This window comes from Lynx rufus, unplaced genomic scaffold, assembly GCF_022079265.1.
Source record: "Lynx rufus isolate CCGP_SWC_20201006 ecotype Redwood Valley unplaced genomic scaffold, mLynRuf1.p SCAF_17, whole genome shotgun sequence".
Lineage (NCBI taxonomy): Eukaryota > Metazoa > Chordata > Mammalia > Carnivora > Felidae > Lynx > Lynx rufus.
The window spans coordinates 17,904,630-17,926,778 of record NW_025814831.1 but is presented as its reverse complement, the minus strand read 5'-3'; positions in this window follow the sequence as shown (position 1 = coordinate 17,926,778).

Below are 22,149 nucleotides of genomic sequence, written 5' to 3'. Positions count from 1 at the left end.
CGTCTCACTAGACCAGTATTAATTGAGCTATGCCTGCCATGTGCCTGGTGGCAGTGTCTTTGATGTGTTGATGAGCAAACCAAAGATATGAAGTATGTTTGTACCACAAGTAGCTTTGAGTCTGGCTCAAATAGTAGCAGATATAATAACAGCAGATGTAATCATCTGTGTGAAACATGATGCTGATTCAACAACATGCATCTGATGAGAGATAGGGCAGTCAGGAAAAGCCTTGTGAGGGAGGAGAAATTAAAGCCGAGTCAGAAATGAGATGACAATTTCAAATGGATAGGAAGGATTGCCAGAGAGTATTATTGATCAGAGCGGGGAAGAGGGAACCAGACCAAACACACAGCCATTAGAATAAGCACACAATAAGTGTATAAACTAAGAGTAATCATAATTGTAGTGGAGATTTTTAGGGGTGTTTCCCTTTCTCTACAAGGCATTTTGCGTGTTGTATATCAGACAGGTTATACTATCCATATCTTTTCCATAATAAAAGAGGTAGTTTTTCTTAAACATAAATGATAATGTTCAGTATAAAAGAAGTATGACTGTATGTCAATACATTATATATATATATATATATATACATACAGATGCAAATACTCACACACATGTGTGTATGTGTTGATAGATGATAGATAGATGCATAGATACATAGGTAGATAGATGATTGATAGATAGATAGAAATATAAAATCACCTGGTCTCACCCTGGAGGTAATTACCAAGCATTCTCACTCATGAATTCATGCATTTCATAAATTATGAACAAAGTATAAATGAGGTTTTGCCAAATACTCTGGCATACAGGTGTGTGTGTGTGTGTGTGTGTGTGTGTGTGTACCTTTTGCAAAAGCAATCATTTTAAGGATCTGGGGAGGGACACAGGACAGGACAGTAAGAGTGGTTTAGCTTCCCTGCCCCCCTCCTACCCTATCCCCTGCCCAGGTAATTTTTTCTAAAAGGTTTGATGGGTTACTTTTCAAATCTTTCTTCACGTCCATATAAACATACACTCACACACACACACACACACATACACACACACACACACACAAACTCACAAACATACATACATAAAGAAAATAAGAGGAGGTCATTTTAGATTTTACTAAAAGTCGATCATATAAACTTCACAACATCTACTGTTTCCATGTAATATGTAAACCTTGGAAATCTAAGTCACCTTATACAGATCAAATTCATTTACTCATGGCTACCCTCAGTGGTATGGATGGACCTCAGTTTTTATAACTGTGACCCTACCAATAGATATTCACACTGTTCCAATTTTTTTTTGTAGTACAAACAGTACTATGAAAAAACATCCTTACATCTGAATTCTTTCATGTTGGTGATTTCTATTTAAATATCATTTAAATATTAAAGCATATACTGACAAATTGCATTCCAAGAATGCACTGAGGCTCTAGGGTGCAGAGTGCAGGGCAATAGGAGTGCAACACTAGTGATGGCAGCTTGTATCTGTGATTCAGGACCCCAAGAACATGGCAAAGCACCAGCGTGGCCCCAGTGACGGTGAGTCAAAGCTGGGGCTTAGGACCCAAGGGGGGAGGCACAACGTCACGGCAGCTCTGGTCCCGTAGATGCCTAGCCTTCATCCAGTGAGCGGGGCTCAGCAACAACTCAGGTCCCCGGGGGCAGATCTCACTGCAGCGAGAGCTCCAGCCTGGCCACTCCAGGCAGTTTTATCAGCTGGGCTCAGTGGTGGTGAAGTCTAGAAGGGTACGTGGTAGCAAAGGCTGTGGATGTTCACAGCAGCGATGAGGTTTTGTGGGCTGTTCCCGTTCCCCTTTACTCCAGGGGATGAAATCTCACCGAGAGGAAGCTTCTTGGTGCCACACTGACAAACCGCCAAATAAACCACAAGGAAATATTACTCCACACCTGTTATCAAAAAGACAAGAGATAACAACTATCAATAAACTTGTGAGGAAAGAGAACCCTTGTGCACTGTTGGGGGGTATGTAAATGGGTACAGTCACTATGGTAAATGGCACTGAGGGATGCTGAAATGTTTTCTGTGCTTTTCTATGGGGTCATCCTGGGTTTTTATGTTCCAAAAGGCTTCTGCTGTTTCTTCATTGTAATCTAGAGCTTTCCCTAAGCCAGTATCACCCCTTTGTAGTTTATTCATTGTTTTCGTTGCTTTGGGGGGAGAAGATGAGTTTCGGGACCTCCTAGTCTGTCATCTTACTGATGTCACCTAAGATCTTCCTTTCAAAGTGATCTTTCTCTTTAGTAGAAGAATCCAGCGTATTTTTATTTATGTCAAATATAATGTCCTTTTCTTTCATCTTAATTGTATTTGTTCACACTTCCTTTACCCTATTTTTCCTCTTTTTTGTGGCTCATTTATGTTGATTCAAACAAGTTATTTTGTAATCCGATTTTTCCTTCGTCTCTTTAGATGTTCTGTTGCACAGGAACTGACATGCACATCTCTCTTAACCTTGCAATCACTCAATCAAACATATTTATGAACTACTATATGAAAAAAGTGCTACATTTTTCCTTCCAATTCACTAAATTTTCTCACGATCTTGCATTTAACTCAATAAGATAAAACCATTAGAATTGTCTTATTTTATTACTGTGTTGACATCAGATGAAACTTTTAGAATATTATACTCATCTTCATTAAATAAAAAAAAATTTTTAACACTTAGTAAGGGGGAATCCAGTGATAAATCAGAAAATACCTTATACAAACTAACAAGAAAGGACTCGTGGAGGCACAAAAGAGCAGGTGAAAGAACCAAACAGAAGTGGTTATGATTCAATGTGTATATTTATGTTTAAAAATAGAACATTTATTTGGGCATATAGTTAAAAAGTAATTATTTCAAGTCATCAAAATCTAAATAACACAGATGAAACAAGTGACTATTGTTTATATAAATAAAAATGTGGCTTTAGATATACAGGTAAGTCTATATCAAGCTGGACCCTTTCACTATGTGTTCCTTGATTATTCTACTTCACCGGTTGGAAGTACAAATAAGTTACAATCACGTACATTTCTAATTAGGATCCAAGTTCTAACTACCTAACCTATTAAATAATTCAGAGTCTCCATCTCAAGGCTGTGTCCCACTACCCTGGCCTCGCCCATCTGATCATTCACATCCACATTTATAAAGGGCTCTGAAAGCTTACTCTGGCCTCATTCCAAATTCCAGGGAGCATGACAAATGGAGAGTCTGGCAAACTCACTATTGGTTTCCTCGCTCCTGTTACTCTCCAGTCTTACTGTTGAAACATAGTCATGACATTCATGAGGAACACCTGTCTACCAGTGAAAGGGAGCTTTGCTCATTCTGATACCTGTGAATAAGCCACAGTGATGATCAACCCTTGATCATGTTTATGCACCTTTTGTGTGATGCCGATGCGGTCAATGAAGTTTTGAACACACCGTCGCTATCCCAAGTGGTCAAATTGAGGAGAATTCTACTCTTATCTACATGAGCTGGAACCTGTTCTGTGACCATAACTGCACACGCACACACACACGTGCGCACACACACGCACACACACACACACTTTCTCATGGTCCACTGACACCTGTGCCAGTTACCCTGCTCTCTCCGTCTCTACTCTCCTTGCTCAGAGTCCCCCACCGACTCAAACTTTTCACAGCCAAACTTCACTTCTTGTCACAAGTTCAGACGTCATTCCCCGAGCAAAGTTTCTCCACTCAGGTTTTCTTTAGCTTTTCCATTTTAGAGAATCTCAGGAAGTATCATCCTGTTTTCTAAGAAAAGCTCTAGTAATCCCGAACCTCAAGGGACGAAGGTCGGAAAAATCATCCCTTGCCTCCCAAGAGGTAACTGGACTTCTTACAAATACACTAGTGTCCTCCCCAGGGATCAGTTCTACTCTCAGGGGTCTTTGGGGAGTGCCTTTCATCAGATCACAACAGGAAGCCTATTCACCTTCCCTTTACATAATCTTGAAGAGCCATTTGGGTATTCTAGAAAAGGTAAAGGAAATTCTAGCTAGGCGCCTTCTGAGTTCCAAAGAACTAAATAATGTGTTCTTTTCTCAAGCTATAGGGTTTTAAATTCCACCCCAGAGGCAAGGAGATGACTGCCTAGGGCGGGCCGTCTTCAAAATTCTCACAGAGGTTGCAATTCATGGAAGCATGCAGTCATACCTTTCCTAAACAGAGGGTAGGACTGGAAGAGCTTTTAGGTGACCTATGATTTCAGACATACAGTTAACAAAACCCAGAAATAATTTATAACCTGTTATATGAGATTTGTTTTACCTAATCTTAATTTGTGAATTTTGATGGTACAGGTTTTTCATAAAAGAAAAATTTGTAAATGTTTCTTCCACCAACTTGGTCCTAAATAAGGGACTGAATGAAGCCAAACAAAATAACTGATTTCAGGATACATTCTGAGAGTAATTTGGGCTTGTATTTATTGCTCAGAAGGGAATTCGTTTCCAGAAGCTATTTAAACACCCGGGTTTGAAAATATCTGTAGTGATCAGGAATAGAATTTATCTGTGTATGTGTTTACAGCTGTCAAGAAAAGTAACTTTTAGATATTTGGTTGGGGGACCATTCTTCTCTAATACTTAGAGGAAAACAGATATCTGGGGGATAAAACAGAATATTCAGGTGGTACTTATGACCAGACAGGACATCCTTTAGAGATACATGGAATAAAACTTGTAAACACTATTTTGCCTTATTGATAACCTACAGGGTCATGAGTTCTTGGAAATAAGCACTAATGTTTGGGTCCCTAGCTCGCAAGAATCTGTTTTTCGTATGTTAACATGAGGCATCTTTTTTTTTCTTTTTTTCTTTTTTAAAATGTTTATTTATTTTTGAGAGACAGAGAGACAGAGCACAGGAGGGGGAGGAACAGAGAGAGGGAGACACAGAATCCGAAGCAGGCTTCAGGCTCTGAGCTGTCAGCACAGAGCTGGACGCAGAGCTCGAACCCACGAACTGTGAGATCATGACCTGAGCTGAAGTCAGACGTTTAACTGACTGAGTCACCCAGGAACCCCAAGGCATCTTTTTCTAAATGCCGTAAGACAATTGAGAGAAAAGAACATGGGTTTCCATAGATAATTCTGGATTCAAAAGCTGGGAAACCACCTTATATCTCTAAGCCTTGATTTTTTCTTAAAAAAAAAAAATAAGGATTATAATCCTATTTACAAGCAATTGTGAAGGTAAAACTATACCAATTATGTGCACTCATCTAACATAATCCCTGTCACACAGGTGACATTTGATAAATTACTTCCCGGACATATTTCTTGCCATGTAATTTGATTTAAAAAACCTTAAGAGTCCAATTAGCTGTCTCATATTTTTCACTTTAAATGTACACAGAGTCCCCTGAAAAGGTAAAATGAAACAAAATTTAGTTTACTTGGTGACTGTCTTTCCAAGAATCAGAGACGGCAAGGAAAAGAAATGGATTCAAAATAGTTTTGTTTTTTTTTTTAAAGGACACAGAGGACAGAGGATGTGGTCAGGCCTGGGAGGGGCTGGTCACAGCATGGGACATGCCATGGGATAAAAAGGTAACATTGTTTATCCTTTTAGACCAGCACACTCTGTTCACTTATGGCTTGACCTTACTGCCCCAGTTAGCTTCATTTCTCAATGCCCCAAATTAAGTGGACATGTTGACCCAAAGACCACAGCTAATTTATCTCGCTGCTTCTGGTACAATTTGTCTGCTTGATTCAGACTGTCTGGGTTAAAAGTCCACCCCTCTGGTTTCATTTTCCCTGGGGGATTTGGGCAAATGAGGGGGAGGGATAAGAAAGAGGTAGCCCAGGGCTGCATGGTACAGGAACCCCCTCTCTAAGACAGTGAGTTGGGCAAGTTCTCGCTGAAAAGAATTTGAGACAAGGAGGAAATGTTGACCATTTCACGTACCAACACCTCATGGGAAGGCAGATGTACAAAGAAGGCTGCCAAACAGTAACTCACCTTCTCAAAGTAGTATGGTCACTGCTTTAAATTTTTGTAATGTGTGTTCACTTTTGAGAGACAGAGAGAGACAGAGAGCAAGCGGGGGTGGGGCACAGAGAGAGAGGGAGACACAGAATCTGAAGCGGGCTCCAGGCTCCGAGCTGTCAGCACAGAGCCCGACGCAGGGCTCAAACCCACAAACCGTGAGATCATAACCTGAGCCGAAGTCAGATTCTTAAGTGACTGAGCCACCCAGGCGTCCCGGCATGGTTTATATGACCCATCACTAGGCTTGTATCTCAGGGTATGATAACTAAGCAAATGATCAAAAATCCTTGGAGGTTGTAGGCAAGACCACACCTTACTCATTTTTTCACTTTCCCCCACCCCCTGCCACTATTTCTTTTACCCCAGCTTTTTAAACTTCAAAACCAATTTATCTAAGAAGATGCAAAATATAAATGGCATGGTCAGTAAAAGTATTCACCTGAGCCCAGTGATCTATGTGGAAAATGACGAAAGAAAAACAGATCCACTCCTATGATCCTAAACCCCTTTCCTCCTTCTAAGAAATAAATGTAAATATCTTACCTCTATTTATATTTAAATAAGGGTATATTAAAATGCATAGTATGAGGTGGGGTAGCCAGGACATCCTGGATGGTACAAATCAGACATCTTCTATGTCATTTCAAGTATATTAATTCAAAATCTAACAAAAGAATTTTTTTTTCCTCTTGCACCTCAGCGTTGAGCTAATCTATGGGGGAAAAAAAGCGCAACATCTGCTAGAGCTATAAAACAAATGAAAAATTAATTAGGTATTTGAAGGTCTCCTTTTGAGACAATGGAGGTTAGTCGTGTCTTAAATCCTCTTACAGATTAAACTGTGTGTTCAGTCTGGAAAAGATCTTTCCTTGCTTCCTGATTATTGTGTTTTCACATCATTTTCTTCTTCTTGGCTGGCCTAGGAGTTTTGGTTGGAGGAGCTGCAGTGTCCTTCATTAAGTTACAAATGCTTCCTCATCATCCAGAAAGCCAGCTAAGACTCTCTCCAGGTCTTTAACTTTCTTGTTTTTAAACCCTGCAGTACTGAGCTAGTTAGTGGAAAAAAATATATACATATATAGTCAGTGTTTGGTATTTTGCACCTTGTTTATGTCTGCTTTTCAAACTTCCTCTTGCCTTCCCGTTGGTTCTCTTAATTCTCATGCCATCACATTTCTAGTTACTTGCTAATGAAAATACATAGGGTAAATATTTTTTACTGTTTATTTATTTAATTTTGAGAGACAGAGAGAGCACAGGCGGGGTTGGGACAGAGAGAGAGAGGGAGACACAGAATCTGAAGCCGTCTCCAGGCTCTGAGCGGTCAGCGCAGAGCCCAACGCGGGGCTCGAACTTACGAACTGTGAGATCGTGACGTGAGTCGAAGTCGGACGCTTAACCGACTGAGCCACCCAGGCATCCCCATACAGTAAATATTTTAAGTACCAAGTGACGTGCTAGGTGCCAGGATTATATAAATCAATTTTTAAAAAAAACAAGTTCTGCCTTCTAAAAAGTTTGCACAATAGAACTTAATATAAAAACACAGTGCGTTGAACAGTTTGATGAAAAGTTCCTTGCAGCGTGTGGAAGCTTTTGTCCCCAGGGTCATTAACTAATTTGTGGATGTAGTGAAGGTTTCCGAGAGGAGAAACCCCCAGTATGTGTTTAGAAGAGTAAGAAGTTAATGTATCAAAATGGGTGGGAGATGTTCCAGGTGGTCAAAGAGAATGGACAAACACCTTTGTCGTGAATGTCAGGAGTCAGTTTGAACATCAAAGTACTTTATACATTTGAAGCATAAACAGTGGCTGTCACACAGTGATCTCTCTCTCTCTCCCTCTATCCCTCTCTCTCTATCTCTCTCCCTCTCTCTCTCTCTCTCTCTCTCTCTCTGTCTCTCTCTCACGCACACACACACACGCACACACACACAGGAAGAGCAGTGAAGAAAAAATAAAGACGTCTGAACTTTATCCTGACAGAATCTCTCAACATAGATCTGGGGGCTTGGAGAGGGAAGATTAACTTTCTGGACAAAATCCTAAGAAGAAAACCCGTTTGTCGTTCAGAAGTTTGAAGATGTGTTCCTCAAGCCCTATGACACTTCCTTCCCTCCACCACTGTAACCACAGCGGCACCTCAGTGGCAGCTTCCCCAGATACCCCCGGACTTCGCTACGCCTGAACAATCTTCAAACCGAGAACCGCGTAAGCCTTTACTCTGGGCAAGTAAGAAGACAAGTGCCGTGCAGCAGGGCAGCTTCTGGGCAGTTTTCAGGTTCATAATTAAAAAAAAAAAAAAAAAAGATTGATTACATTTCATGAGCTCATCTCCTAAGGCTGGCCATCACAGAAGGGTGTCTGGCCAAAGCACCAAAAGATTGTCACAAAATTCACTTTGTTTCCTTCTTTTCCTGCATCTGGTAACCCCAAATGTTTATCCTCAGGTTAGTCCTATAATCTCTTCCTTCCTGTATTATATCAGAAGGGGGATCCTGGAAATAACTGAGTTGGCAGGTAGTAATTTTCTATGAGGCTGAGCTCAGGAGATTTAAAGAGTCTGTGTTTCAAGCACTCTTTCTTGAATGAAATGTCCTGCCCTTATGGTTGATCTTTCTTGCCAAGCCCAGAAAGTGTTCAAGATTTAGGCTTTGCACATTTGATATTTGAAAAATATTCTTTTATGTACCATATGTTACATACTCATGTGTTCTCATTATAGAAAATTTAAGAATTATAGAAAATTACATAGGAACAAACACAAATCAGGCATAATCATTCGGCCCCCTGGTGGTTAACCATGTTGATTCTTTTGATCCATTGTTTCTAATATTTTACCTATATCTTAGTTTGCTAGACTGTTATAATGAAGCACTACAGTTAGGTGCCCCAAACAACAGAAATGTATTTTCTCACAGTTCTGGAGGCCAAAAGTTCAAGATCGGGGCAGAGTTGGCCCCTTCTGAGGATTGTGAGAGAAAGACCTGTCCCTGGTCCTTTCTCGTGTGCTTACAGACCGCTGTCCTCTCTGAATCCTCTCACCATCTTCCTTGGTGAGTGTCTCTGTGTCCAAGTTTCCTCCTTCCATAAGGACACCAGTCATGTTGGATTAGGGCCCATTCTGATGACCTCATTTTAACTTGATTACCTCTGTAAAGACCCTATCTCCAAATAAGTCGCGCTCTGAGGTAATGGGGGTTAGGACTCCAACATACTAGTTTCAAGGGGACACAATTCAACTCATAACAACCTAATTGAGATCAAAAGGGAGTTTGACAATTCTGTGCTTATTTTGTACCAAACATTATAATGAGAACATTTTTCCATATTATTAACAGATCTCCAAAAGAAGAGATTTAAAAAAAAAAAGTAAAAGGGAAAAAAAAACTTTTGTGATGGCTTAAGAAAGTTTTAGAATAAGATTACACCAGTTGAAAATAAGTTTACAAACATATCTGTGTGTGCATGTATGTATATATATATATATATATCTTCTCTTTTTAAATATGTGTGTGTATCTGTGTGTATGTATGTGTGTGTGTGTCTAGGGATACATGTCTGTGTGTTTGTGTGGAAGTGTATATGTGTGTGCTTGTGTGGGGGTGGGTGGGTGTGCCTGTCTGCGTGTGTGTGTGTGTGTGTGTGTGTGTGTGTGTGTGGAGAACTATGGCGGGGCAACCTTGGACGGAGCAGCAGAAAGGCATGTGTGTGACCCTAGCACCAGAGGGGTTAGGGCAAAGTTCCCTGCACTTAAGAGGAGAACTTGCATTCTTCTGGCTTTCTTAGTCCCCACACCCAACAGGAAAACAAAGCGGGATGGAAGGGGCCAAATGAGGGGCCCAAGGGTTCTCTTCTCACATTCTCTGAGGTTGTCTGTGCGGTCTTGTCCTGAGACACTGAGAGATGACCAACATCAAGTTTGTTCTCAACCCATCTTCAATACTGGCAAACTCGATTAGAGAAATCCCGCCCCGTCTTCAACACAGTGTCTTTAACCAAAGTTCAATCTATGGACTTCTTATACCGTAAGTTCCACTTTATATTTTAATGTGTATTATGCAGCTTCCTCCAGGTTCCGTCGCAATGAAAACCAACCCCTGGTCTTCAGTGATGTGCAATATAAAGGTGTATGTATCAGGGCTGTTATATGTTCTTTATGCTCCTGGGACTTGAACCCATATTGTCTTCGCTTAGAGACCTGGGCTGAGGAAGAAGTCCCTACCAGGACATATGTCCCTCCCTGAATATGCCACTCCTGTGAAAGATGGACCGGTGACAGGGAGAGAGAGGGAGAGAGAGTGAACACAAACAGACTCTTGTGATCTTCAGCTCTGCTGAGGCATGTCACCTGTCACTGAGGTAATGGGGGTTAGGACTTCAATATATAAATTTCAAGGGGACACAATTCCACTTCCCTGTCACTTCCCCATTCCCTTCATATTGCACCAACCAAAGCTTACGGCTAAGGCTTCTGAGCATGGTCAGGTGTATAATCATTTTGCAAAGAGATACTGCAATTCATGTGAGATTAGATGAGGGTATGTTAATTAACCTCTCACAGGAATGATAGAGATTGGAAATCAATAATAATAATAATAATACAATCTACCACAGTCCATCTTTTTTTTTTCTTATCATAGAGATTCCTTCCCTCTTGGACATAAAAGATACTCATTTATCCCTGAAGGAAAACATCACAAAGATCTCATCCAGTCACAGCATTAAGCTCAGAGTCCAGAATCCTCTGTTCCCTCTCCCCACAAACACACTCGATGCAGCATGGTGGATGAAAATCAGAGGAAGTACAAGTAACATTCCTACTCAGAAAGGGGGATAACGGGAGGCATACTGCAGCCTCCGGGTCCAAGCAGTTCCAAAACCCAGTTGTGCAGCTGTGTGAAGGACTTTCAGCCCTGGGAGTAGAGAATGCGGGTTGGTTAAGTTCTGACTCTCCTCCCTAAAAATCGCAACTTAGTCCTTTTCAACCCACGGTTATTGTCTAAGAAGAAAAGAGAGAAGTAGTAAAACCAGGATTTGGCTCTCAAAGTTTCAGGCATTTGCCACTTTGTGCTCGTTGAATCATCCAAGGCAAGTCATAGGGACAAACCCAGCATGGACAGGACAGACAGATTTCCCTTCTCGTAGGGAAGTTTGCACATCACTCAGCAGCACTTTGGATATAAGATCCTCTGGGGTGGGGGTAAAGGAGGGAAAAACAAAAATATTTGGGAACCTGAATGGAATCTATGCCAGTGTGTATTTTAATACAGAGTTAGAGACAAATTGGCCTTTTGCTCAATGAGTTAAAAAAATCTTAAATTATTAGTTTCTAAACTTCAAGATGGAATAATAACCTGTGGTACAGGGAAATAAATATTCCTTATTTCTTAGCAGCTAATAGTATTCTTTGGCCCTTTATTCCTCCTATAGATAAAAAAAAAATAGTAAAAAGTTTATATTAGAAGGAAGGCCCATTGAGAGTCAGTTAGATCTAGTGTCGTTTTTACTGTGGAAGCCAGTTAGCTATTTCAAGTTTGATAGTACTAAGTGAAAATTTATGCAACTAGGTTTTATATGATTTAAGCAGTAGCTAATCATAAAAAATAGTTTGAGAAAAAAGGAAAAAAAAAGGTGTTTTCAAACATTGCAGTTCCTCCCGTCTTGCACGAGGGTCAACTCCTGTGCTCCTGTAATAAAAAGTTATTTTATTAGCCGTGCCCCCAGAAGATTACAGTTATTTCTTCCCATATCCAATTTTGCTTCCAAAATCTAAGAAGAAAAATCAGAAGGTTTTTCTGTTTGTGTCTTCAAAACCTATGGCCCTGCACTCAATTTTATTTTATTGTTATTCTGAAAGATAGGGATGGGTCAATAAAGAACTTGAGAAAACTGAATTTCCTGGAACTCTCTGTGGCAAGGACACAAAGCTGTGCTGACTCACAGTATACTAGTTTTAAAACTATAGAGACTGCTGTTGGTCAGCAATAAAACTCAGAGGAAGTTGGGGTCAGAAGGAAAGACACAGAAAAGAAACTCTATTATCTGATAGTAATAAAACATAATCCCTCAAAAGCTAGCATTGGTATCAGCCATCGGATAAAACCTGTCATGTTCTGAATGGAAAGAAATCGCCTTTCACTCAGACTTTGCTAGCCTTTGAGCAGGTGTCTGTCTACACAACAGACAGTACGGAACCACTGCAAACACAGAACTATTTGCTCATACATATTGCTGCTTCTCTCAAGTGAACTTTCAACATTCATGAGGGCTCCACCCTGATGACTTAAGCAGGGGCCCCCAAAGGCCCCAACTGTTAAAATTATCTTTCAGGGGTAGGATTTAGACCTATGAATTTTGGAGAATACAAACATTCAGGCCATCGCAGATGGCACAAGAAAATATGGCATACATAATGGAATATTATTCAGTCTGTAAAAAGAAGGAAATCCCACCATATGTGACAGCATGGATGAATCCTGAGGACATTTTGGTAAATGAAGCCAGTCACAGAAAGACAAATGGTGCATGATTCCACTTACATGAGGTACTTAAAATAGGCTCATAAATCAAAGAGTGAAATGGTGGTGACTAGGGGCTGGAGGGAAGTGGGAAACGGGGAGTTGTTTTCAACTTGTGTAAAGTTTCAGTCACATGAAATGTACAAGTTCTAGAGAACTTGCCGTACAACCCAGTGCCTATAGTTACCAAGACCGTATTGCACACTTAAAATTTTTGCTAAAAGGGTAGATCTCATGTTATGTGTTCTCGTTACCAAAACCAAAACAAAATAAGACAAAGGGGCAGAAGGAAACTTTGAGGGTGATGGTTATGTTTATTACCTCGAGTGTGACGGTGGTTTCATGGGTATTTGCATATGTCAAAACTCACCCAATTGTACACGTTAAATATGTGTATATACCAATTATACTTTAATAAAGCAGTAAAAAAAAATAACATAAAACAAAATTAAACTAAACTAAACTAAACTAAACTAAAATAAACTAGAATAAACTAAACTAAAATAGAATAAAATAAAATAGAATAAAATAAAATAAAATAAAAATAAAATAAAATAAAACAACAGAAATTTCATGATGAGGATTTTGAAAGAACCAATGGCAGAGTGAAGCAGTGCCTCACTTACTAAGGTGTATTTAACAATTAATTAGAAAGATGGCATAAAAATTCATTCTCAGATTCATTTTTATTGTGAAACCTATCTGAGAAGAATGGATAAAAGCCAAGAAACATTTGATGCTACAAATGTGCTTATTGATGTTTACACGGCGCTATCCTCATCTTTAAAATGCTTAAATTTGAGATGTCATTCCTATACCATGAAATTCCCCCATGTAAAGTGTAGGATGTGTGGGTTTTCGTTTATTCCTGGAGTTGTGCCATCATCGCCACAATCTAAGTTCAGAATATTTTCATCATCTCCAAAAAGGAAATATACCCATGAGCCATCATTACGCCCGCCCCTAGCTCTAGCCAACCACGAATCCACTTTCTGTCTCCCTCTATTTGACCTTCCTGGACCCTTCATTAAAGTGGAATCATACAGTATGCATCCGCTTATGAATGATATCTGCCACTTAGTATTGCTTTTTCGAGGTCATGCAGCATAGCATGTGTCAGTATTTTATTCCTTTTCATTGCCAAATAACAGCCCATTGAATGGGTATGCTGCATTTTGTTTATTCTTTCCTCACCTGATGAACACTTGGATTTGTTCTACTTCTATATGAACCACTATTTTTGTGTGGCCATGATGTTTCTTTTTTGTTTCTCCTGCGTATAGATACCTAGAAATGAACTACCGGGTCATATAGAAACATTGAAACTATGTTTCATCTTTCCAGGCATTGCCGAATGGTTTTCCAAAGTGACCGAATCATTTTGTGTTCCTGCTATCTGCATTTTTACATCTACATTTAAACCTCTCATTTTCATAATCCTTACTCATAACAGGTGTGCTGGAATGCCAGTGGGCTATCTATAAGGAAGGGTCAAATGCTGGTTGATTATATAATAAAGTGAAGGTCAAATTAAATTAGCCCTGAAATCCCATAAGCCTCTTTTGAACGTGTCAGTAAATAGTCTTCACAATAGCCATCATAACAATAAGCTGTGTAATTATAAGTTTATGTCCAAAGAGATTCTGGCTCTCATTAATACTTACAAAACCCCTGGGATTCAGGGAAGGAGACTTCACACTTTTAATTACAACAGGGCAATAATGTAGGTGTTGTGAGTTTTTATGGTCCTAAGTCTATCCCTGGGGAAGAAGAAAAGAGATTCCCAGAGCAATGACAAGTTGTACCAAATGGGTGAAAATGCTTCACTTATCACAGATCAAAAGGGAAAGTCTTTTCTTTGTAGAATTTGCCAGCATCGTGATAGGAAGGGATTCTCCTGCTCCGGTGCTAACTTAGGATCCAGTATAAATGAGTTGTTAATTCACTTTTGGAGATGGATCTAAATTTAGAGACACTGATTTATCCAGCTGAGGAATACCTCAAGGGGAGATTAATTGACACTATTAAATGACTTAAACAAGTTCTAGGAATATTAGCCCTTTAAATATCACAGTTGCCGATAAAAAATCAAATAGCAAAAAAAAAAAAAATCAAATAACATTAGGAAGGTTCCCATTTAGTTGTATATATTATTTGCCTAGATGCTCTTTATCAACGGGAAGGGTAGGGGATGGGAAAGGCAGGAGTTTGGAGGACCCACACTACTTTGTGCTTTTTCAATAGCTTTTTTTATAGCTATGAACAATCGACAATCCCACTATGCACTGCAAAGAATATATATACTCCGTTGGCCACGTGGAAATTTTGGGATTGGTCCCAATGAGTTAGAGTCACAGCTTTTACAAAAGCTCTTGGTTTTGCTGCTATTTTATTTGTCTTGGTGCCCTACATTAATTTAATTATTTTGTTTCTTATTATTTGCTTGATCTGTATTTCTATTCTCATCCACACCCATTTTCATCTCATCCCATTGGATTTCCTCCTCCCATTTACATGGAGGGTTAACTCTTAACGCATAACTTACTCACCGTTGCCTTCTGTGTGACTCCCCAGAAATGAAATGGCTACACTTAGTACAGGTAAGTCACAGACTTTCTGCTTGTTTGTGTGTCCACGCCTGCACATCTTTACTCAAGCTCTTTCTACCCTTCTATTTTTCTCCATATATAACACTCCTTAAGGTGTAGATCTCATCCTGCCCATTATTCAGAACGCCTAGTAAAAGCAAGTGTTGTCCTTTGGAAACAGTCATTAAAAATGGATGGGTTTTTCTCTCCTGGCAGTTATCACTTTTTCTCATATCTAAACAGAATTGAAGTACATGTTTTCTCTATTGGATGCCTAGAGCTGGTATTTTATTTAAAGAGGTTACCCTTCCATACATTACATTATGCACTTGGGATTATAGCAGGAACTCAAAAGTGTTGAATGAATGACTGAATTTCAATTGTATGTATTTTATTTATAACCTCAGTACAATCCAGAAAAAAAATGGAGGTACTAATAAAATAACTGATGCTGTTTGAAAACAGAATATGATAGACAATGGCTCCTACTTGAACCATCTGTAACTTACCTAGTGCCCAGTGTTCTGTATTCTATACCCAAACCTACCAAAATCTTTTCAGGTCTCTTAACCACGTTTAGTTGTGGAAGCTTTGTTTGTGGTTGGGAGGTACATTTTATTCCAGTTCTGCCACTAATCAATAAAGAAAACGGGGCACCGGGTGACTCAGTCAGGTAATCATCTGACTTCAGCTCAGGTCATGATCTCATGGTTTGTGGGTTCAAGCCCTGCATCAGGATCTACGCTGATAGCACAGAGCCTGCTTGGGATTCTCTCTCTCTCTCTCTCTCTCTCTGCCCCTTTCCCTTCCCTGAAAACAGATAAATAAACTTAAAAAAGAAAGAAAGAAAACTGAGCCATCTACCATAATAATGGTATATTTCAGTGTTTTCATTTTCAAATGGACTTGGTAATTAATAAATACTTTGATGATATTACATCATCACCATTAGCCTTCAGTGCACTATCTGACCCAGATATGAGTATGTGTTCTGGACCGCCAAGGATACCAGAGTATTTCACTTCTTATGGGGGAATTTCACACTAGGCTTCTTGCTGCTCTTGACCTGTGAACTTGCTGAAAGGTTAAGACCAAATTTTTAAGTTAATATCACTTTTAAATATTGTTAATATTTTAATGTGAAATATGTCATACATAGAAAACAATGCACTACTCATACATGCATATTTTTGAATATAATAAAATGCACAAATCTATGCCTACCACCCAGCTTCAGAAATAAATAATTACCAGGGACTCAGAAGTACTCTGTGCAACTTCCCTGGTTTTTGTTAATAATTTTATTTGTGTTTATGGTGCCACCATCCATGTATGTATCCTTTGACTTCAATGATTTACTTCATTTTATAAATTATCCCCTGTGTATTCTTCTGAGACCTGCTTCTTTTGAACAGTATATATTTTGAATTCATTCAAGCTGATGTGTAGAACTACAGGTCAGTAGTTCATTCACATAGTAGCACATTCACATCTGCCACATTGAGTATACCACAATGTGTTCATTCTTTTCTGCCACTGATGGGCAATCTCCAGGAGGAGGAAGACTAGACAAGTCTGCCTTTACTGGCCAAGTAGGCTACTTGAGGGGAATGAAGCAAGAAGAAAGAGTGGTTCCTAGGCCAGGGTAGCTGTGCTTCAAGGACCTGCAGGTGACGGAGACTCAGCCACACGGTGGCCAACACTCAAAGGCTTGGTTTCCACTTGATTGAAGGTCTTGCCGTTGTAGACGCCGCCATGTTGCCCATCCTCTAGGGTAGGTTGATGAAGTCCTGCTGGGGCAGATTCTGCTTCTTGGCTTCGCACAAGAGCTTCCCCCACAGGCTGTGATTCTGCAGCTTCTAGGCCGCATACAGCTGCCTTACTGCCCCTACCACAGGCCCAGGAGGTGGACAAAGTCCGCACCACGGGGGATCCACTTCTGCCATCTTGTTTCTAGGTTGATGCTTTAATGAACATCTCAGGGTGTATTGTCAAAGGCACACATACAAGAGGTTTTCCAGGGTATATACAGCCTGTCTCATCAAGCCTAAGATGCCATCAACAGTAAGATACAGACCATGGTTTCACACAAATAGGAAAGAAAAGGATTCCAATTAAATTATATCGCACTGCTTTCTTATCGACTGTAAGAATACATTTCATTTCAGAAATATTAAACTGTGAAAAAAGAATCCACTTCGAAATCAATGAAACAGAGTGCCTTGGAGTGGAATTGCTAAAGCACAGAGAATGTACACCTTCAAATTTACTAGGAATCATTCCAGGGGCTTTCAAATGTGGTTGTGGGGATGTACACATCCTCCTGCAGAGTATTAACGTCCCTATCACCTTGTGTCCTCTTGTTTTCACTCTGTGTCCACCACCACTTCTTCCAGGACATTAATGGATCGAAATGTGTATTTTAAACGTTACCAGTATTTTAGTGCTTCATTGCAAAACGTCTCATCTGCAGTGTTGTCATAAATAGAGATCACCAGTAATTTTTACTGGGTAGCATATCCTCTTTTGGGCATTGGATGAGCCTTGTTTAATTCATTTTCACTCTCTGTCGTATTTTCTCTACTTCCATTCTACAGGCGAATACTTGGGGCGTTTTGTGATCTAGCCAAATTTTACCTCCTCTGTGTTTCCTTTCCAGATGCCTCCTGAAAGGATTGAGAACGAACTCCTCTGGCCTCAAGAAACCTCTTTATCCCATTGGATTGTATTCATATGTTTACATATTTATTGCACGCAATAGATTATAGCTTTGTAACTTTGATTACCATTTGGTATGTACTATAGATCTATAGATTAGTTTATTCGAGATTTAAAAGGGGAAGTCATATTTCCCTCTCAAGGGATTTGAGATCCGGTGGCCAAGATTGTGAAAATAGCCTGACTTTCCTGTTTAGCTTTCAGCTCCGTGGCTTGCTTGGATTGTAATTACTCCTCTCTAGTCTCATCCAGGTCCAAGAAACTGCAGCCTTTGTATTCACCAGCTACAAGTATGCATTGACCTATAATTATGTAAGCTGGTGATGAGTAAGAAAAAGAACAGGTATCACTACGTGTGCAAAAGGAAACACACACACGCCTGTCACACAATTAATTATAGATTTTGCCCCTTCATATTTTTCAAATCTGTGTCAATTCTGCAATTGTGTTAGTTTAAAACCCCTTGGATTTCTCAAGGCGCCAGGGTGGCTCAGTTTGTTAAGCATCCAACTCTTGATTTCAGCTCAGATCCTGATCTCACTGTTCAAGAGATCATGTCAGGCTCTGCACTAATATTGTGAAGCCTGCTTAGGATACTCTTACCCTCTCTTTCTGCCCCTCCTCTTGTCACGCATTAGAGTTCTCTCTCTCAAATCAATAAATAAACTTAAAAAAAAAACAAAACAAAACATGGATTCCTCTTGAATGACTGTGAGAGCTCTAAACCAGAGCTAATTTTCACAAAATGAAGTCTCTTTCATTCATGGGTTCCTTGTAAGTCTCTGAGAAGGACTATGGCATGGTGGTCAGGTGTTTGTTCAAAATCGGCAAAAGTAAGCTGTTTGATCTATAATTTGTTTAAAACACTGTCTCTTTTTCCTTCAATTCCTCCATCAGACTTCTAAGTTGCTTCATTTGATTTGTTTATAGGCATTTTTTTTAAATCTAGCTAGATGAAGATTAACACTAAATACAGAAATTAATGAACATAACACAAAACATGAAATAAAACAGGGTAAGAGAGACATCAAGGACCAACAGATTAATGAGTCACAATAATTTATACAGCATTTGACTTCTGCCACTGCACAAGAAAACTTGAAATGCTAGGAAATATGAGAACTTATATATGAAAGAAACTTGATAGAGATTTCATAAAATTGTACATCAAACCTAAAATATTTTTATGGCATTACTGATAATGAGTTACTAGGCTTAAAGTAACTTTTCTGAATCATCAGTTTAAAAAGAAACAAATCAAATTTTAATCATGCTAGGTGAAAGACTAAAGCATTTTTCCCTTCTCTGTAAAGAAATATCACACGAAGAGTCAGTCAAAGAAAATGTAGTCAGATGGAAGGAAAAAAGTATTACAGAGGAGTATAAGCTAATTTCTGTAAATAGTATGTACTTTGTATGTATTGAATGATATTTGTGTATAATATGTCAATCAAAAAATTGTAATTTGTTGTGATTTCTTTTCATATTTGAAATATTTACTTATGGACAAGATTTTTCATTTTTTTCTTCAATGGTACTCCCCCCTATATAAATATCAGGCCCTACACAAAGGCAGTACCAACAGGTACCCTGTACCAACAGGTAGAGGCACTGTTGGTACTCTGGGGCTCTAACTGATTTCTCTCCCCATACTCACTGTTTTCAGTACATTCTCTGTGCTCCACTGACCATCTCTATAAAATCCAATGTTCTCCTGCTACATGTATGTAATACATATTATAGAGAGTTCAGGAAACATACTTGTAATGATGGAAAGAATGACTTAATTAAGCAAACTATACATTCTCCAAACATTGACTTTTCTCCCTCCCTTATTAGACCATTTGCCCGTTAAGGGGTTGCACAACAAAATACATATTATATATGGCAGGTCCTCAATAAGCATTGATGGATTCGTGAATCAGTCAATAAATTAATAAATCTATACATTGTGGAGTTATCTCTGTGTTCCGGTTGCTTCATTTATAATTTTACTTACATTCGCATTATAATTTTTCTGTCTAGGATACTTGTAGACGTTCTCCCCCTCACGATTACTGTTTTTACTCTTAATGAAATTAAAATTTTTACATGACGTCTCTAAATAACAACTTGTTACTAATTAAACGAGAGACAGAATTAAAGAGCTATTTCCCTTGTATTTTTTTTCATTATAACAAAGAAAGTGTATTCATCTTTCTTCCCTTTATTAGTGACAACTTCATTCACATGCAAGACATAGTAAAATTATGTCAGACCTAAAAGGTATCTGTCTGCCTGAGGTAAGAAAGGTGAAAATGAGTTTAAAACTATTGCTCCGACTGTTCCTTGGTACAAGAGAATAAGATAAGCGACAGCCAGTAATGATGAGACAGCTGATTCCAGGTTGTAGAAAGGTTCTGATGTCAGTAGGTAGATTTAATAACTATTGTATGTTGAAAGAATAAAAAGAAATTGAATTCTGTTTTTAGAAAATTTTGTTTCTCAGGATGGCTTTTCTTTCATGAAATCACTAATAGGCACAGTATGGTGCCTACAGTCAAAGAAGAAAAAAATAATAATAGTAATAATAAAAATGAGGAACTCTATGCTCACATCAATTTCCTTGGCCCTGGCTGGACTCTCCCTTTCCAAATAATCTAACAAAGGATCAAAGCTATAGGTAGAATAAATAGGATAAACCTTTTCTGGAGAAGAGCTCATTTCAGAATCTTTTCTTGGGTATATTTGCATAGTTCAATTCAGCTGTTTATTTCTCTCATTTTTTTAAAAAAATGTAATGTTTATTTTTGAGAGAGAGAGAGAGAGAGAGAGCATGAATGGGGGAGGGTCAGATTGAGAGGGAGACACAGAATCTGAAACAGGCTCCAGGCTCTGAGCTGTCAGCACAGAGCCCAACGCAGGGCTTGAACTGAAGAATGATGAGATCATGACCTAGGCTGAAGTTGGGCACTCAACCAACTGAGCCACCCAGGCATCCCTGTTTATTTTTCTTATATAAGAATTGTTCCTTACTAAAGGTTTTAAAAGTTAGTGCCCTAAATAGACTGGCCTTTAAGGTTTCACTCCAGTGAATCGTCCCTCCAGTACATATTCATATACAACATGAGTGCATTATAGTGTCAGGTTGTTGATGTAACAAAAAGAAGGAAAGTGCTGAGAGCCTGGGGGAAAATAGCTCAAAATGGAAACTCCACTGGCATCATCCTATAAACAAAGCACCGAGTGTTCTGGAGAATAGAACAGAGTCCATGTATTATTCTTGGCTATATGAATTAATACCTTCCAGGATTCTCCCCTTCCTATTCCTCCATATTGCTCCTCACTTTTCATATGCCAGTTCTTTTTGTTCTTTGAGAGATCTAGAGGGTCATTTTTGAAGGTCCAAGGACTACAACACCATTTTTATTATTTACAAATATGGAGCTTAAAAATGAGGCTGAATATTGCACTTTTCAAAAGTGCCTTTGATATTAGACAATGAGCATATTAAAAATCTGAAATTAGGAAACGCCAAGATTATTACTCTTCTCCAGTCAGTTTATTCGAATGGAAAAGCTTGTTATCTTTAGGAGTTTTACAACTGAAATGATGTATGTGAAAATAAGGTAATTAAAGCCTAGAAATATGCAAACATATTACTGCCGACGAGTTCAAGTCTTACAAAAACAATGTGAGAAAGCATTATCATTATTCCCATTTTGCTCATGAAAAGAAATTACCAGTTCACTCTTCCTAAGCTATTACATTATGACACTAGAAGTGGAATTCAAAGCCTCTTTCTCATATGCCAATCTACATCAGTTACCAGCTGGCAACAAATTCAAAGGCAAGAGACATTTTCCATGAGAGTGGCATTAATATACTAATACAACACTTCTTATGTTTTCTTCTGCCTAAGAGATGATCTTTCCAATTGCACCACCACTGTACTTTTTTGCTATTGTTTTGCTTTGTTCTGCTATAGTAATGTATGTATTTTTAATTTATCCCTGGTTGGGAATATTTCTTTCAAGAGAGATGCCATTGTTTATTGGGTTGTTTTTTTTTTTTGCTTGTTTGTTTTTTCCTATGGGAGTAATGTCCTTTCATCTTGCCATCCTTTCTTCTCTTAATAACAATAACCTGGGGAGTTGATAAAACAGTGAAAAATATTTTCTCTTGTGTTTTCTCCTCTTTCCAATCTTTGCAACGCATGCTTGACAAATGGCTGCCTTTTGTTTAGTTAAAAAAAGAGAGAGAGAGAGAAGAGAGAAAAAGAAAGGGACAATTTGAGTACATTGTTCACCTTTC